Here is an 11,504-nt window from a genome sequence, read left to right on the forward strand (position 1 = left end):
AACAAGAGTGTTGATTCCCCGACGAATTGGCACTCCCACTTGGCTTGGGGCAAAATGGTGCTTCTTGCCTCTCTTTCACGGGTCAAGGCATCTAGTTTATGTTTTTTTTACCTCAGTTGATAGGTCAGCAGGAAATCAAAATGTTTAAAGAATGAAGACCACTGGCCTGCCTGAAGATCAGTGTCTTGGCCTCCTGAATGTAAATCAGGTTCTCGTGGTCTCTCTAAACAATAAAAGGATTCTTGGCCCCCTCAAGCCAGTGATGCCATTCTTCCAAAACTAACTTAACTGCAAGAAGCTCCCAATTCCTGATGTCATAGTTTCTGCCAGGGAAAACCGCCTGAAGAAGAATGCATATTGGTGCAGCTTACTGGCTGAAGGTGACCATTGAGACAACACTGCACCATTCTGATATCTGAGGCATCCACCTCCACAATGAAAGGAAGGTCTGGGTTTGGTGAAACCAAGATGGAAGCCGATGTGAACCACTGTTTAAGCTCTGCAAAAGCAGCTTCCACTTTGGTAGTACAGACAAAGGAGCCTGTGAATTTCTTAGTAAGCACTATTAGTGGAACTGTCATTGAACTGAAGTCCCTGATGAGCTTTAGGATAAGGTTAACAAACTCCAGGAATCGTTGGACTTGTTTGACACTAGATGGTTGTAACCAATCTCTGACTGCCTGGGTCATCTTGAAATTGCCATTGGAGATGGTGAAACCCAAAAATGAAATGGTCGTCATGTGAAATACAGACCTCCAGCTTGACATAAAGTCTATGGTCTAGAAGCCCCTTTAAAACGTCCCTGACATGAGCAACATGCTCCTCTGTGGACTTCGAGAAGATTAGGATAGCATCCAAGTTGACGAAGGCGTACTTATGGAGAGTCTCCTGTCGTTTATATAGCCTTGAAAATCTGATGGAGCATTCTCAAGACCAAAGGGCATAACCAGGTACTCATAGTGCTCAGTCGGTGTATTGAGCACGGTGTATGAATCTCCAGGATCTGTCGGGAAACCCTCTTGCTCTGGCTGGCCACAGTGGACAAAAGACTCTGATACCTTGCTGGGTCTCAATCATAATGAGACAAGAGACCTTGACAAGCAAAACTCACATGTATCAGTATCACAATGGAATAAAGGGAATTACAGAGGCATGAGAGGAGTTTGCCCAGTTGGATTGGAGGAGAACACTGGCAGGGATGATGGGACAACAGAGGTGGCTGAAGTTTCTGGAAATTGTTCACAGGGCGCAGGATAGATATGTCCCACAGAGGAAGAAGTTCTCAAACAGCAGGGGCAGGCAACTATGGCTAACAAAGGAAGTTAAGGACTGCATAAAAGCCAAGGAAAGGGCATATAAAATAGCAAACGTGAGTGGGAAGTTGGATGATTGGGAAGCTTTTAAAATGCAACAAAAGGCAACTAAAAAAGCTATAAAGAAGGGAAAAGATGAAATATGAGGGCAGACTAGTCTACAATATAAAGCAGGATACCAAAAGTTTATTTCAGTTATATAAAGAGTAAAAGGGAGGTGAGAGCTGATATCGGACCGCAAAATGATGCTGATGAGGTAGTAATGGGGGACAAAGAAATGGCAGATGTACTTTGCATCTGTCTTCACTGTGGAAGACACTAGCACTGTGCCAGAGGTCTGTGAGTGTCAGGGAGCAGGAGTGAGTGCCATTGCTATTACAAAGGAAAAATTACTAGGCAAACTGGAAGGTCTTAAGGTGGATAAGTCACCTGGACCAGATGGATGACATCCCAGAGTCCTGAGAGAAGTTGCTGAAGTGATAACGGAGGCATTGGTCATGATCTTTCAAGAATCACTTGATTCTGGCATGATCCCGGAAGACTGGAAGATTGCAAATGTGACTCCACTCCTTAGGAAGGGAGGAAGTCAAAGCAAAAAGGAAATTATAGGCAAGTTAGCCTAACCTCAGTGGTTAGGAAAGTGTTGGAGTCCATTATTAAGGATGAGGTTTCAGGGTACTTGGAGAAAAGTGATAAAATAAGTCAAAGTTAGCATGGTTTCTGTCAAGGGAAATCTTGCCTGACAAATCTGTTGGAGTTCTTCAAGGAAGTAACAAGCAGAGTGGACAAGGGAGAGGCAGTGGATGTCTTTTACTTGGATTTTTAGAAGGCATTTGATGAGGTGCCACACATGAGGCTGCATAACAAGATGAAGTCCTGTGGCGTCACTGGAAAGATACTGATGTGGATAGCAGAGTGGCTGACAGGCAGGAGGCAGCAAGTGGAAATAAAAGGGGCTTTTCCTGGTTGGCTGCCAGTGACTAGTGGTGTTCCTCAGGGGACAGTATTGAGACCGCTACTTTTTACATTGTTTGTCAATCATTTGGATAATGGAATTGATGGCTTTGTGGCAAAGTTTGCGGATGATACAAAGATAGGTGGAGGGGTAGGTAGTACTGAGGAAGCAAAGTGTTTGTAGCAGGACTTTAGACAAATTGGAAGAATGGGCAAAAAAGTGGCAGTTGGAATATAGTGTTGGGAAATGTATGATAATGCATCTTGGTAAAAGGAACAATAGTGCAGACTATTATCTAAATGGGGAGAAGGTTCAAACACCAGAGGTGCATAGGAGTCCTCATACAAGACTCCCAGAAGGTTAACTTATAGGTTGAATCTGTGGTAAAGAAGGTAAATGGAATATTGGCAGTTATTTCAAGGGGGATAGAATATAAAAGCAAGGAGATAATGCTGAGGCTTTATAAGGCACCAGTCAGGCCGCACTTAGAGTATTGGCAACAGTTTTGGGTCCCATATCTCAGAAAGGATGTGTGTTGTCATTGGAGAGAGTCCAGAGGAGGTTCATGAGGATTAACATATCATGAGGCTAAAGGGCTAACATATAAGGAGCATTTGATAGCTCTGGGACTGTATGGGACTTCCATTACTGGAGATGCAGAGGCTGGGTTGGGTGAAGAAGCCCCTCGTACTATTGTGGTAGTATACTACCCAAAGGGGCCACGTGTGGCAACTGTCCTATTGGTTTTAAGGAATGCAATAGAATGAGACTGAAAGCATTGACAATGAATAGAAGAATTAAAAGTTATTGCATGGTGTAGTCTTGTAAATAGTATTTAGTATGAATAAAGTTTATTTTGCTAATAAAAAATATAGGCCTGTACTCACTGGAGTTTAGTAGAAAGAGAGGGGATCTCATTGAAACCTAATTCAAGGATGTCCCTTTTAAACACAGACGAAGAGGAATTTCTTCAGCCATAGGGTTGTGAATCTGTGGATTTCATGGTCAGAGACATCTGCACCGGCCAAGTCAGTGACTATAATTAAAGCAGAGATTGATAGGTCCTTGATTAGTAAGAACATCAAAGGCTAAGAGGAGAAGGCAGGAAAATGGGGTTGAGAGAGAAAATAACTCAGGCATGAAAGAATGGTGGAGCTGAACTGGATGAAAAGCAGACGAAAAGCAGCAGCTGAACTCACTTGCCGTTTATATATAAAGAGCATTAACAAAAACATCATACACTGGGAGACACTAATGTTTTTGGAAGTCACCTCCATCAACATAGAACTTTTACAGGCACACTCAAATATTGAATATCTTGCCTTTAATAATTTGTATTGAATTTATAAATTGGCTGAAAAGCACACATACCTGTTCCATATTGCTCAATTCAGAAAAGTATCAAAATTGTACTGTTGAAACAAATATTTAAGCTACTATATAAAGTGCCTCCTGAAGTTTTGATTGAAAATTGTAACTTTCCATGATATCTGAAGGCACTGGAATAAAGTAATTCTGCAGACTCGCTGTCATAAGATTTCTTTCTCAAATGATGGTCTCAATTCATTTATTTTGAACTAACAAGCTTTCTCTTTTTGTCAGTTTTGACAAGATTATTTGCCTGTAGAACATTTCCATCTTTCCACATAAGAAATAAAGGACTCTCACAATTCATCCTAAATGACAAAGGTTTCTAAAAAAGTTGGACAGATTATGATCTGCTTTCAATAATGTTCCTGATCTGCAAACACTTCCCCTTTGTTCCTCCTGTGCTTTAGTATGAACATCAATTCCATTACTTTAAGTCTGCCTGCTGAAATTACTAAGATTAATCTTAAATTCCCAGATCCATGGATTCAAGGTTGTTGAGACTGGCGGTTTTGTTACTTTGGGCAGCATCAATTTTTTTCCATTCCAACCTCATCACTGGTGTGATTTGTTCCTAGTTTACAATGAAGTAACACAAATCAGAATCAGATTTATTAATACTGACTTACATGATGTGAAATTAATTGTTTTGCAGCAACAGTACAATGCTAAAATTAAAAAAAACATGAGGAAGTCTGCAGATGCTGGAAATCCAAAGCAACGCACACAAAATGCTGGAGGAACTCAGCAGGTCAGGCAGCATTTATGGAAAAGAGTAAATGGTTGCAGTTTTGGGCTGAGACCCTTCTTCAGGACTGAGAAGGAAGGGGTAGATGCCAGAATAAAAAAAAGATGGGGTGGGGAGGGGAAAGAGGCTGGCTGGAAGGTGTTAGGTGAAGGCAGGTGGGTGGGAAAGTCGAGGACTGCAGAAGAAAGAATCTGATTGGAGAGTGGACCATGGGAAAAAGGGAAGGACAAGGGGACCCAGGGGGAAGTAATGGGCATGTGAGAAGAAGTAAAAGGTCAGAGTGTGGAATAGAGGGGTGGGGGCAGTGGAAAACATACAAATTTCTCACAGGCAGTAGTGGGAATTAAACCGGGTTGCCTGGACTGTAGAGCGTTGTGCTAACCACATAAAATGATTATAAACGACAAAAATAAATAGTGCAAGAGGTTTATTCTACATTTTTGTAAAATTATGCAAGTGATAAATGTATGATCAAATATTGATTGATTCTATTATGTTCATTAATCTATTATGGATTTATTGAGTATGCCTGCAAAAAATGAATGTCGTGGTTGTATATGGTGACATATATGTACTTTGATAATAAATTTACTTTGAAGTTTGAATACAAAATATAATGGTATCACATTTTGGTACACATACCTCAGTCAATAGAAACAGAACTAATTATCTCCAAGGCATTGTTTGACTCTATCTTTGCCAGAGCTGGTGTGCTAATGAAACCCTCTTCCATGCCTTTGTTCTCTCCAAGTTTAAGTTCTGCTACCTGTAACATAACATAACATAACATGTACAAAATTCAGTTGGCACATGATTGTAGGGAAGTTAAGAGGATGGAAGAAAGTTATAAAGGGAAATTGATAGGTTACATGTCAAATGGCACATTTTTGCAGGAAAATTAAAGAAGAGAAATGCTTAATCAAAATGTGAGAGACTGGAGAGTTCTGAGAATTCAAGGGATCCTTGTGTGCTGGTTCATTACTCACAAAAGACAGATATGTGGGAACAGTAAGTGATTATGAATGCTTGTGTTATTCTTTTTTGAAGAATGAAAGAACATTTGATTGCAAAATGCAGGTCCCTGAGGAGCCTTGGCAGGTTAGATGTGCAAGGACCTGGAAAAGGGCTTCACCATTTCAATTCTCTTTTCTGACTCAGAACATTGGGCTTGCTGATCCACATTGAGTCTCCACTCTTGTGCTTAGTGTCAAAGCGCTTTTATTACAAATGAGCCATTAGATTGTGGCCCTATGCACCTCTCAATTGAAGATGAAAATGATCTCATTAAATATGTACAAGGTAATTCTCCCCAGACACTCACTTAACCTATCTGTTTCTCTTGACCACCGTCGCATCTGGTTATTATTTCATTCAGGCTCAATGCAGTTCTAGTTATCCCAGTCTATTTGTGAGCGCCTTTCAAACACAATTGGATACCGTAGTTCTCGCACATAAATCAATGACAGCACAGCAGATGACTCGGGACATGCTGTAGCAGTGAAATTTGCCACATGCATGAAAACCTTCCCTTCTGTCTTCTGATCCTACCCATTCTGGGAAAGAATGAGTGGCCAAAAGAGGGAGCCCTGTGCAATCTTGGACAAAGCCTCCCTCCCATAGTTAATCTTATCTCGCCCTGATTTTCCTTCATCCTTGTTCTGTAAGATGTACCATATGTTGAACAGAGTGTGGTTCAGAGAAATGCATATTGCTTCTTTTAGAATGGAGAAATGCATTAATGTTCTCCTCCAGTCCCCAGGGCACTGAATGTGCTTCACAGCTTTTTGATTGACGACAAAAGCTTCCTAAAATTATTATTTTTCCTATCTTCCTATTCCACTGTTGAATATTTAGTAGTGCTGGATGTTTAACAATTTTCCTCACACCCAGAATCAAATGAATTCCATACAGTGCTCACAGCACCGATTTCTAATGTCAGATTCATTTTCCTCTTCAATCACTTTTCTTGTTTAATGACATTTTGGAAAGTTAGTGAGTCCGCCGCAGTGCCTTGCTTTCCTAAGTTATCCAATCAGTGTCAAAAGTTATTTTGTCTTCACTCCGCTACATTTGCATCTCTGTCCATTTGGTCACCCTGTTCATGCTCAAACCCTTCGACACAAGTGCATAGTACCTTAAAGGGAAAATGAACCACTGCAGTCCAAGCAACACACACAAAAAATGCTGGTGGAACGCAGCAGGCCAGGCAGCATCTATAGGAAGAGGTACAGTCGACGTTTCGGGCCAAGACCCTTCATCAGGACTAACTGAAAGAAGAGATAATAAGATAGCAGTTCAATTCCAGAAGGAATGAATTGAAAAGAAATAAAGGTGTGTTAAGGAACTTTGGTTAGACCATACCTGGACTACCCTGCAGTTTTGTTCTCTGTATTATAAGGAAGACACAAAAAAAAAACAATATCATGGGGTGCACAGAGAGGGTGAATACACACTGTTGTTTTCCCCAGGGTTGGAACTAAAGGGCATACATGTAAGGTGAAAGGGGAGAGATTTAATGGGAACCTGCAGGTTTTTTTTCACACAGAGAGTGATCAGTATATGGAATGAGCTGCCAGATGAAGTGGTTGAAGCAGGTACATTAACGGCATTTAAAAAATTACTTGGATCGATACATGGATAGTAAGGGTTTAGAGGGATACAGGTCAAATGTAGGCAAATTGGACTGGCTTAGATGAGAATCTTGAATGGCAGGGACCAGTTGTGGGGAAGGACCTGTTACCATGATATGGCTGTATGACCTGAACTGAGATATCAGGGAAGATTGAATGGACTGGGGTTCCCCCCAACCCCCACTAGAAAAGACTGACAGATGATCAGATGAAGATCTTCATGAATAGAGTTAGTAAGGCACACTTATTTTGCTGGGGTGACTAAAAGCACACTCATAAATATAAAGATTTTAGTAATAAATAGGACTTCCTTAGCCAGGGAGTCATGGGAACATGGAACTTCAAAGCCAAAAGTTGAGCTTCCTGTTATAGGTACATATAGGACATATGGAAAACTTGCTTTCAGCAGCATGTATCTTATACGCAACATACACAAGAGAAACAAATATGAATTATACATACGCAAACACGAGGAATTCTGCAGGTGCTGGAAATTCAAGCAACACACATCAAAGTTGCTGGTGAATTATTCATAATTTTACAAGAACACAATTAGAACAAAATAAAAATCAAAGTATATTTTAGCACAAATTGACACAATATGGAGGATATAAGGTGAAGAGAACTGACAAATTTATAGGGAAGCTGGATAAATATCCAAGAGAATGAGGATATAAGGACATACTGGAGCATAAACATTTTGGCCAATACACCATTTCTATACAGTAGCTCCTGACTGAGATAATCCACAAGGCATAATGTAGTTATTTTCTGTTCTGCAGGGTAGATGTCTAAAAGATTCTTTCACTCATGCAGGCGTCTGCTCTTGTGCTGTTGCCCGAGGCTAATTTAAGGGTTAACATTAGTCCCATGTTCTTTTAACATTTATCTCTTTGCAAAGCATTCAACTAATTAGAGTAAGAAGTAAAAGCTTTTATTTAACACTTTTGTTTCCAGGCACGTGTAAGAACCATTAATATTAATTGCAGGGAGTTTCTCTGTTGTGTGCCCATCAATCATCTCCACTAATAAAATTACTTAAGGACTGAGAATTGAGGGCAGTATCTTGGTATTAAAGGAGAGAATTAATGATTTTTTTCAGTAACCTTTAACACGAACTGTGAACTATTTCATTCACTTCACAGGTCTTGCTGGATATTTTCAACATGGTCTATTTTTATTTCTGATATAGTATCAACACTTTTACTTTTTATATATGGCTCAATACGTAGTTTTCTTGGCTCTAAGTAAGATGGTTGTGGGTTCAAGTCCCACTCCAGACACTAGAGTACATAATTAAAAAGAAAGGCTTTCAATTATTAAAAATGTTTCATGACTTCTAGTCTTCCCCAAGTCACTGTGGTAACAAGGGAAACATGCTAGTAAACATGTACACACGCTTCCGCATACAGCAGTGCAGTAATAACCAGATAATCTCAGATGTACAATGGTGCTGAAGGCTCATTCAATCTTGCAGCAAAGCACTGCACTGTCAGATCTATTTTTGTGCTCAAATCACTGGAGTAGAACCTGAGCACGCAATCCCATGATTCAGAAGTGAAGGTTTGGCCAACTGAACAGAATCTAATTGGGCAAATCGAGGCTGATGGTCCCAGTACAGTACATGGAAGTGCTTCACACGCTGATGTTTAGTTAAGACAAAAGCTGAGGCCTCACTTACGAAGAGGATCATGGTGGAATAGGCAGAGAAGAGAACTGTTCAGCCCAAATGAAAAGGATCCCAAGGAGAATACAAGGATTCCCCTTCATGTCCTAATCAATATTTTTCTCCCTCCCAACATTACGAAAAGGTAGATGAACATGTTTTCATTAGACTGTTGTCTGTGGATCCTTGCTCTGCAGAAATTGTTTCACTACATACGAACTGATAGTACGCTCCAAACTTGCCTTATGAACTGCAACAGGATGTTCTAAGGTTGTGGAAGGCATTAGAAAAAGCATTTTTTTCCTTCCATCGTGCATTTGCAGCTCAGGGTGTCAAAGTTCAAAGTTCAATTCAGGGGGTGCAAAGAAGAAGTTTGTACAGCTTCCCCATGGAGGTGTGGGTTTCCTCCTGGGGCTCTGGTTTCCTCCCACATTCCAAAGACGTACCGATTAGTAGGTTAATTGGTCATTGCAAGTTGTTCTGTGGATTGGGCTAGAGTTAGATAGGTGGGTTACTGGATGGAGTGGCTCCTAAAGCCGGAAAGGCCTATTCCACGCTGTGTCGCTAAATAAATGAAATAAATAACATTTCTGATCCAATCATCCCTTTCAAGACTTACCCATGGTAAAGTCCAGGAGATGGAAAGATTTAGAGATTGGAGTCAGAGAGTGAGAGGGGTATTGGAAATCAGGTCAGAAGCCCGGTGAGGAGAGAAAAATGGAGAGAGAGATTTGGGCTTGGCTCATTTCCAAAGGCAAGAGGTCAGGTCAGGAGGTAAACACTGAAGTTCCATTTAGAGAATGGGTTTAGATCAGTTCAATATTCTATTTACAAAAAGACTAAGTATTATTTAATAATTTGTAGTATAAGGGCACCTGAATTGTAAGAAGGTGATGAAATATGTTAATTTTGGTCTCTCTGGCCTTTGTCCACACTTCAGTGATAGGCCATCCTTGAATGTTTCTTCCTGCTACTTGGTGTTGAGCATGTCAGTTGTTAATCAAAAATATCAGGATCGTATTTTGTTGGGCATGGGTCTGACAGGTTACAATTAACAAACAAGAGAAAATCTGCAGATGCTGGAAATCCAAGCAACACACACTCAAAACGCTGGAGGAGCTTAGCAGGCCAGGCAGCATCAATGGAAAAGAGTACAGTCGACGTTTCGGGCCGAGACCCTTCAGCAGGACTGGAGAAAGTAAAGATGAGGGGTCAGAGTTAAAAGGTTGGGAGAGGGGAGGAAGAAACACAAGGTGATAGGTGAACTGTGGTGGGTGGGGGAGGGGTGGAGTAAAGAGCTGGGAATTTGATCGGTGAAAGAGATACAGGGCTGGAGAAGGGGGAATCTAATAGGAGAGGTCAGAAGGCCATGGAAGAAAGAAAAAGGGGGAGAAGCACCAGAGGGAGCTGATGGGCAGGTAAGGAGACAAGGTGAGAGAGGGAAAACGGATGGGGAATGGTGGAGGAGATAGGGGGTGTCCATTACTGGAAATTCAAGAAATTGATGTTCACCATCAGGTTGGAGCCTACCCAGACGGAATATAAGGTGCTGCTCCTCCAACCTGAGCGTGGCCTCATTGTGACAGTAGAGGATTCCACGGATTGACATGTCGGAGTGGGAATGGGAATGGGAAGTGAAATTAAAATGGGTGGCTACTGGGAGATCCTGCTTGTTTTGGCAGATGGAGTGTAGGTGCTCAGCCAAGAGGCCTCCCAATCTACCTCAAGTCTCACTGATATACAGGAGGCCACACTGGGAGCACCAAACACAATATGTGACCCCAACAGACTCACAGATAAAGTATTGCCTCACCTGGAAGGACTGTTTGGGGCCCTGAATGGTAGTGAGGGAGGAGGTGTAGGGGCAGGTGTAGCACTTGTTCCGCTTGCAAGGAGAAGTTACAATTAAGCTGGGTCATTGGAGTTAAAATGCAGGTAGACCACAAACTGAGTGAGAGGCAGAACAGATTATGGGGCTGAGTAATCTCCTCCTGTTCGAAAAACACCTACACAGAGAAGTGTTGCCTCTGTTCTTTTCTCCACTCCCCAAAGTTCAGGTAAATCAGATATGATCTGGGAAACTTGCTCAAGGATGGCCCATGGGTGGGATTTAATTACTCTGCAGCTGCCCAGGTAATGTCTTGTAAACTAATTTTATCCCGTATTAAAAGCTTAAACTAATTTCCCATATTGCAGTGATATACCTCAGCAAATATTTTATTGACTGTAAAGCACTTTGGAGCACCCTGAAGTCGTGAAAGGCTCTGTGTGAATTCAGTTCATTCCTCCTCACATGCCCATAATCGCACAAGCAGCAAAAGCGGCTTCCTCATTTCATTAGCATCATAATTAGGAGTGAAACTACTATTATCCCAGTCAGAGAGAAAGCAACATTAATTAGGTCCGGGGAGGGAGATTGACCTCAAAGACTCATCGACTCTGACACTGAATTTGGAACCGAGTTGGCTCAAAGCCTTGAACTGCAGACACTGGAAGACAAACACAGCCATTAAATCCTTGTTAAACATTAAGAATGTCAAGCACATCCTGTTGTAAAGGAAAAATAAACAATTTTTCTCCATTGGTAATTTGCAATTCGATTTAAATAGTGATTCCCACAAACATCCTAGCTGAAAAATGGCAAGCAGTTAGTTTACATTAATATAAATCTGCAATTGAGGACATTGAGTATTGTGAATCACAGCAACAGCCTGAAGGAGCTGAGCTGGTGTTTTTCCATCGCTGACCTTTCAATGGAACAATGTCTCAGGGAAATCTGACCCCCTCAAAACAAAAAGGCAGCACGCACCCAGAGGCTCAGGAG

The sequence above is a fragment of the Mobula birostris genome, chromosome 22, assembly GCF_030028105.1.
Source record: "Mobula birostris isolate sMobBir1 chromosome 22, sMobBir1.hap1, whole genome shotgun sequence".
Lineage (NCBI taxonomy): Eukaryota > Metazoa > Chordata > Chondrichthyes > Myliobatiformes > Myliobatidae > Mobula > Mobula birostris.